Source organism: Vollenhovia emeryi, unplaced genomic scaffold (assembly GCF_000949405.1).
Source record: "Vollenhovia emeryi isolate VEMERY1.0 unplaced genomic scaffold, V.emery_V1.0 DF939241.1, whole genome shotgun sequence".
NCBI lineage: Eukaryota > Metazoa > Arthropoda > Insecta > Hymenoptera > Formicidae > Vollenhovia > Vollenhovia emeryi.
The window spans coordinates 66433-74124 of NW_011967125.1; positions in this window are offsets into that span (position 1 = coordinate 66433).

The window sequence follows — 7692 nt, forward strand, 5'->3', positions numbered from 1 at the left end:
CCACATACTGCCGCGACGTGGCGACCGCGCGTTAGTCTTTCTCGTAAGTAAAAATCGTCCTGTAATAGTATAAAAGGCGAGCCGATATGAAACTTTTCACGTCTCCGCCCTAGGAGAAAACTTACTATTTTGATCGCTGCCCTGATTTTATATTAGGAATTGCCTGATAAAGACCTTATTATATCCCGATTAAATTATCATTATATTATAATATAATGATAATTTTTTTATAAGATGTCTGACCCAAAACATATCAGGCATGTAACGTAATTCCCTACAAGGAACTTAAAAGGCAGCCTGATAAGGACCTGACTTTTCAACCCTATCAGGTTTTTAACGGGAAATTGCGTTACACTTCCTAATATGGCCCCTATCAGGGTTCCCTAACAGGACCTGACTTTGCATTAGGGATAACCTGTCAAGGACCTTATTACAAAACTGATTCAATTTCCGCTCGGGTAGGATCATCCCTAGGTGTAGAATGGGCATGAGAGATGCCAGGGCCACAGATTAATAGACAGATCGCCAAAGGCCAGGGTGAAAACGAGACCACGTACTACACACTTTGCCCCTTACCGACAGCGTTGCCCCTAGGAGCGAGTCTGTACTAAATATATCCGATTTTATCGACAAATTTGGCCTTTTGGTGCGAGTCCAGACTAAATTTAGGCAATTCTGTCGATAAAAGCGGATATATTTAGTCGGGACTCGCACCAAAAGGCCAAATTTGTCGATAAAATTGGATATATTTAGTACAGACTCGCTCCTAGGGACAACGCTGTCGGTAAAGAGGCAAAGTGTGTTATAGTGGTCTCGTCTTCACCCGGCGGGCCTTTGGCGATCTGTCTATTTAATCTGTGCCAGTAGGGCCCCGTTTTTCGTGATTGGCGAATGCGATACGCCCTCTATGGACATTGAAAACGTGGACATTGAACTACGTAGCCAATGTCCACATTTTGACAAGTGGGTAACGCAGATTTGCGAAATTTTGGTTGCGTTTCGTGCTATAGTCAGGTCCTGTGCGTTGCTCTTGTACTTAAGATTATTTTAAGTTATACAAGATCATTGCATGGGATCTAACCATAGCGCGGGACGGGGCTAAAATTGTGCGAATCTGCGTTACCCACTTAGCAAAATGTGGACATTGGCTACGTAGTTCAATGTCCACGTTTTCAATGTCCACAGAGGGCGTATCGCATTCGCCAATCACGAAAAACGAGGGCCGTGACATCTCTCAGGCTTCTCTCTGGTATAAGACAGAGGGCGCGAAACTTGAACATGAGTTGCTCGAAACCCTTGAAACCACGGTCTTAGGCCCGGTTTCACCAACGCGAGTTAATCTAATCGGTCAGTTAACTTAACAGGGTGCCAACATAAAACTTCTTTATTAACCCATTTTCTTGGTATCAGTTTTATGTTCGGCTGTTGGCACCCTGTTAAGTTAACCGACCCGATTAGATTAACTCGCGTTGGTGAAACCGGGCCTTAGGCCGTGGGAGCGTAGTACCCGTGCTGTCCGTGTTTTTTAGGACTAAGGATCGCCGTTGTGTGTCGTTACTATCGAGGAAAGAGAGTAGTGCCAACTTTAAATAATTTATCTGTTGCGTTTTATTTCATACAATATGCTGTTTAAATACGTTTCCGTATTTTTTATTTTTGACGGAAAGTTAAAGCTTAATCGATTCTATGACGACAAGATGTGTAGTACCACGATACCAGATAGACTTAAAAAGTTGAAAGAAAAAGTGTTCTGTTTTTTAAGTTCCATCGAACATGCTAATAGAATGTTATTTACAATATTCTAATATATATTCAAGCAGCTATATAGATTAAGGTATAATACGCTGCGCCACAGTGAGTACAAGTTCAACTAATTTGCAGGTCGTGAGACAATCCATCTCCTACCACTTTCGTTTCAAGTCCTGTATGTAAGACTGTGCTTAAAACTATCATGAATTAATTATTGTAAAAATGACATATGTAATTAGAAAAAAAGAGCGAGGTATATTAAACTGTATATAATTAAATTGTGTACATTTCAAAATAGTTATATCCTTTTTTAAAAAAGAATAGGAAAGAAAATGACAAAACATCCGATTTATAATAATTTTGATACGATTTATAAAGTCACGACACTATTAATTTCAAAAGTAAATCAAATTAAGTTAGAATGTAATATAAAGAAGTAAGGGTAGAAAAGAATTTGAAAGAGAAAAAGTAAAAAGTGCATGGTTTACATAGTCGATATGATATTAGGATTGTGGTTACCCTCTCTCTCTCTCTCTGGCATATCAGAAATACTAAAATAACAGTAGAAAATGATTGTGTGTGAAAAGTAAAAATGTAGTTACGATATATTTTTTTATTAGTGTCGTCAGTATGTACAGTACACAGTATACTAGCTCGCCAAACAGCGGTGAGATGCGGTATCCGCTGACGTCACGATGACCCGGCGCGACCCCGGTGAACTCCGCCAGCGATATTAACATAGCGATTTACAATTGCTTATACGCGTGTACAATCGGTTGGTTTCCGCTCATTGATTCTCTTTTCGCGTATCCATTTCATGCGTTTTAATAAGCCCGCTATTAAGGTCATCCTCGAAACGATCTACGAAGCGCAAATAAATATAAAGCTATCGGTTTGAGGCATATAAAGCATTCTGGAAATTTCCATTTTAAAGGCCACAATAATTTTTAATTACAACCTCTAGAAAAACGCACGTTATACGTAGCGTTTCATAAGATCCAAAATGTGGTCTGGAATTGGGGCAATAGATACTTTCTTTCTCATTCGCAATTCTCGATTGCAAGTTTCGAAATACCAATTAGAAATTCTTTCCCTGCGAAATGTAATTTTCCATGGAAATGGAGATTATACGTACAACAATCTAAGGCACACAATCTAGGGCCACGCCCGTTTATAAAGGGAATGGCCAAACGATGTAGAAGAGGTCCTCTCTTTCACTATCTTCCTCTCTTTTCGCCATCGATCCTTTATCTATGGCACTCCCATGTTTGTCAACGTCCTACGCTCCCATCACATCACACAGTTTTCAAACTATACAACTATAATCAATCGACTCGCGGAACAAAACCGCTATATAATTTCGTAGAATTTAAAGTTTTTTCTGCTCATGTAATAGAAAAATAAAATACAATATATAATACATTATAATGCGTTAATTTTATTATCAACATTACAAAAATTATAATATATATACAATTGATCAAAAGCTACGTTTATTGTATATTATTGTATTCTATTTTATTGTATATACGTATAATGTTTGAAAGAAAATATGTATTCTCTATATGTAATTTCTTTTTTGTTAATTTTTATTGAAATAACTTACATAATAAAATTGCTTAAGGAAACGCACCGAAAATTGATTGTTACGCCATTGGCAGTCGCGTTGATCTCGAGCAAACGCGTTTACAAAGCGTAATAAAAAAGGGGAGCTAATTATAGTTGCGGTCTATCTTGGAGAACCGAGGGGGCGAAAGAGAACACAACGACAAAATGAAAATGAAAAATACTTGTAGTAGAGGAGGGCAACGGGGGAGGGAAGAGTGTAACCTTTTCGAGTGTCACGTATCCTATCGAGGACCGTATACGAACCAGCTTTGAGAGAACCCGCGTTTTCCTCCTGTATTGCATCATCTAATGTATCTTTTATATAATGTGCCATCTTACATTTTTTATACAAAAGATCTTAAAAGAAATGTTGTAAAGAAATTAAAGCCTAACTCCAACGTATATGAGCGTCTTTCCTAAACGTCTCAGATTTTTATTATCTTACTTTAATCTCAACGTTCAAATAAACTCTCTTATCGAAATTAATATAAACAACTCTGTATCAAAGATAATAAAAACATCAAATTATAATCCAAAGATGTTTATTAAAAATTAATATAGACCGACCAGATAGAAAGTGACAGATCGACTTTTCGAGACAATGATGGAATAGTGCGAGCTTTTGGGCATAAAATAGCCTGACGATCTTATGCTCGCCTAGCAACACGATTTGAAGCCGAAGTCACGGGAGCATGTGATAACGAGAACTCGTGTACCCGGGCGAGCATATCTCGGGTTATCGGCTTTTTTCGGCGACAGCAATGAGTAGCGAGTGAGCGCGGAAAGTGACGATTAACTGTGCGAAAGAAATCGTGGCTGGACCACAGGTCATCAGGCGAGAGATAGATCCGCGACGATCCGCCATCAGATCGAATTGGCCGCCTTTCATTCGAACGTATAATATTGTATATTATATACATGTATAATATACATTAATATATAAATACGAATGGAAAAGTAAAAATACTATGGGCTAGTTTCACGAGCGTCGGTTAACTGTTAACCAGAGATTAGTCGACTCGATATCTTTTTTTACTTTTATTATCATCTAAGAAGAGTGCAATCGACAACTACTAGGAAAAAAGAGAGTAGGAAAGGAGAGGAAAGATTGGGAATAAAATTCAATCTCTCTAAATACTGCAAAACTACCACGAAGAATATAGCGGTCAATGCCGTTGGTTACTATTAGTCGAAACGTCTCTGGTATATTTTCGTCATGGCCTACTAATACACTTTACCAAATAACTCTCGTCTTGAATCATTCCTCTCTGTGGGCCCTGATAATACGAAATGTTAAGAAATACTAGATTATGCCCCAAAAAGAGTAGCAATTGTTTCGCATACTTTAGATCAATATGATAATAACGATATAAATAGAAAGAGGGAAAGAAGAAAAGGCAAGTGCGGCAAATAAGTGATAGTTCCTTTTGACATATTTGCTAAAGAGGAAGAAAAGAGTAGTAACCACTAGCTAAAATGTAGTCCCACCGATTACATGATTTCATTACATTTCATACGATTTCATCTAATTGCAAATAATTCTCTTATATACACGTGTAAAAATCGTTTCTATCTTACTAATAAGTATTTGTTTGTCGAGGTACTTTCAGTTAAGATTGTAGTATTTGGTTAGGTAGGAATAGGAAAACGTGATTCCTTGCTTTCCCACTAGTTTAACCGTCTTAACCGTCTTAACGTTAAAATCGCAAATAATTGTAATATAATATATCCGTCAAATATTTAAACATCTCAAGTGTTGTTGAGTTTTACGCCTTGCCTAGTTTATCGGTAACCATTTCTCAAATGCTGTGTGCGACGATAGGTATTCTAGAAGTAGAATTACAGAATCACGCGCGCTTCCATATATTCATGAACACAGTCGCTCGCATAGGAAAAGTGCATTTGCATGTGAACAGTGCGGGTCTCTTCGGGTCGGCAAATATCTGACTTTGTTCGACGTATAATTAATTTCGAACCTAAAGTGTATTTTTCCACAATATATTTTTGTAAAAAGGAGAACAGTCCATTGTTCCTTATTTCTTTTAACGTTATAACAATATCACAATTTTCTCACGAAAAATTACATATAATTCGAAAAAAAGGATTTTTATTTTTTATATTTTTGAAAACAGATAAAAGATATAATGTGAAACGATTCAAGTCTTCTACGATGATCTTTATACATACGTGCTTTACGCATCGAATTTATTTTGCTGTACTGTTATCAACGAAGCCTCTGGCCCTATTTCGTAAGAGAAACGAATGACGAATGCGTCGTTTCGATAAAATTTTTTGAATTTATGTCACAGGGCAACGTTACCGGGTCGTCGGGGTCAGGATAAGTCGATAAGATTATTGACGTTGAACGGTTATAAGTGCATCGGTTATGTAAAACGATACGATGAAAACGAGATGGATTCTAGGACGACGAAATAACTCGTTAATATGAAATCATTTAAGATTTAGCTCTCGCTAAGATTTTCGGTCAAGATTCCACATCCATTTGGTATTTATCTTTCTCTGTATTTTTTACTTAATATTTTGTGTTTTATCTCACTTTATGTCCTATCGTGTTTCAATTTACTCCATTTTCTACCTCTTAAATTCAACGCAATCACTATTTTTGTGTCTATCTCATTTCGTGCTTTATATTAACACATTTCTTGGAACGCAGAATAACCAGAGACAAAAATAACCATTGAAAATATATTGGATGTCAACTTTCGCTATCTCTTTGCTTTCGCCCGACCATGTATCGTGCGATAGTTTACTCATTTGCGTGATTATTGATTACGTGAGCGACGGCCGGTCGCGATCGAAAAACAAGATTTGAATTTCGACAATTTCCATCTATGTTACAATTCAATCTTCGTCCACTTTGTTCTCATTATTCGAAACCGAATGCAAGTTGAAAGGAGCTTTGCTCCAATAATTGGGGTCCTATGACAAGAGTCCTACGACACTGGGCGGTCCTGCGTATGTGTTTAATTATTGGAACGCACGCATGGCGATCCTGCAAGAAAGCATGTTTAACCTGCTGATCAAGGGGCGTGGTGGTCTTTGGACGTCACGTGTTTACATATATATCGTGTACGTACACACACACACACACACACACAAAAGTGATATTTGAAGGCAAATGGAGTAATCACAATAGAAATTAAAAACTCTCATTTATTAATATACACACATTTTTTATATATGTATGTATACATAGTAATATTACTATAGGTATAGGTGGTGGTAGAAACCAGAGATACAAACCGGTTCTGTAGCGAAGCGATGGGCCAACCCAAATTTGGATGAACCAAAGGCAAACCCTAAACAGAGTTCAAGTTTATTTAAATCAACTCATGTTTTATGAATCAAAATTCTTTTATTTATGATATCCAGAAATATTTGCAATAAATGATTACATGTCAATTTCATAAACTCAGCAATTTTTCCAGCATACTGCTACAATGTATTTCTCTCTTATAGAAATATTAAATATTTTATTATAACTTATTCTAATAATTTTTTATGTATTTACGAACGAAAATAAAAACTAAGACATAAAAATATAATTTTAAAATTTATTTGAAATGACTAAAAACAGTGATGAAACCGTACGAAGAATCATGGTCCTGGACGAAAACTCGTCAGGAAAAAACGCATTGCATCTGTTTTTGGCAAAATATGTTGCAAAGGACATCGTGGCTTCGATTCTTTAACGCGTGTACACGATGCCACGTAAATGCAGTCATTGCCCCGGCCCACCAGGCCGGCCGGTCGGCCGGTCGGCCGAACCGCCGCCACCTGCGCCATTCACGGCCAGCCAATCCTCGCATCGCCGAAACCGCGTGAGACATCGACTCTTCCCCTTACCTCCCCCTTTCCGTACCAACATGCCAGGCCGGACCGCGGCTCGACTTCTGAACTCGACATGCTTCCGCGCGCGCGCTTCCCCTATGCACACGTAGCGCGGTAGTGAAGGAGTTCAGAGTTGGAAGGAGTGCGGTAACGGCACGCCGATGGGGGTAAGTTACGATGGTCACAGCACGCTGCTGGCTGGTGGGGAAGCGCGCGGTACGATGGAAGGGGAAGTCGACGGTGCGTTGCCAGCCGGTCGACGCACAACGCGGCCGCTCAGTTCGCTTCGATCGGTCGAAGCGTGTGGATGTTGTTTGTGTGTAATTCATTTTTCCTTCTCCGAGCCTCACCTCTTTTCTATTCGTTTCTACTCGGTTCTGCCCGTTTCTCTTCGTCTCTGTTTTACCTTCGTTTCTATTCATTTCTGTTCGTTTTTATTCGTATCTCTATTCTATTCAACTTATCTCATCTCGTTTCGTCTCG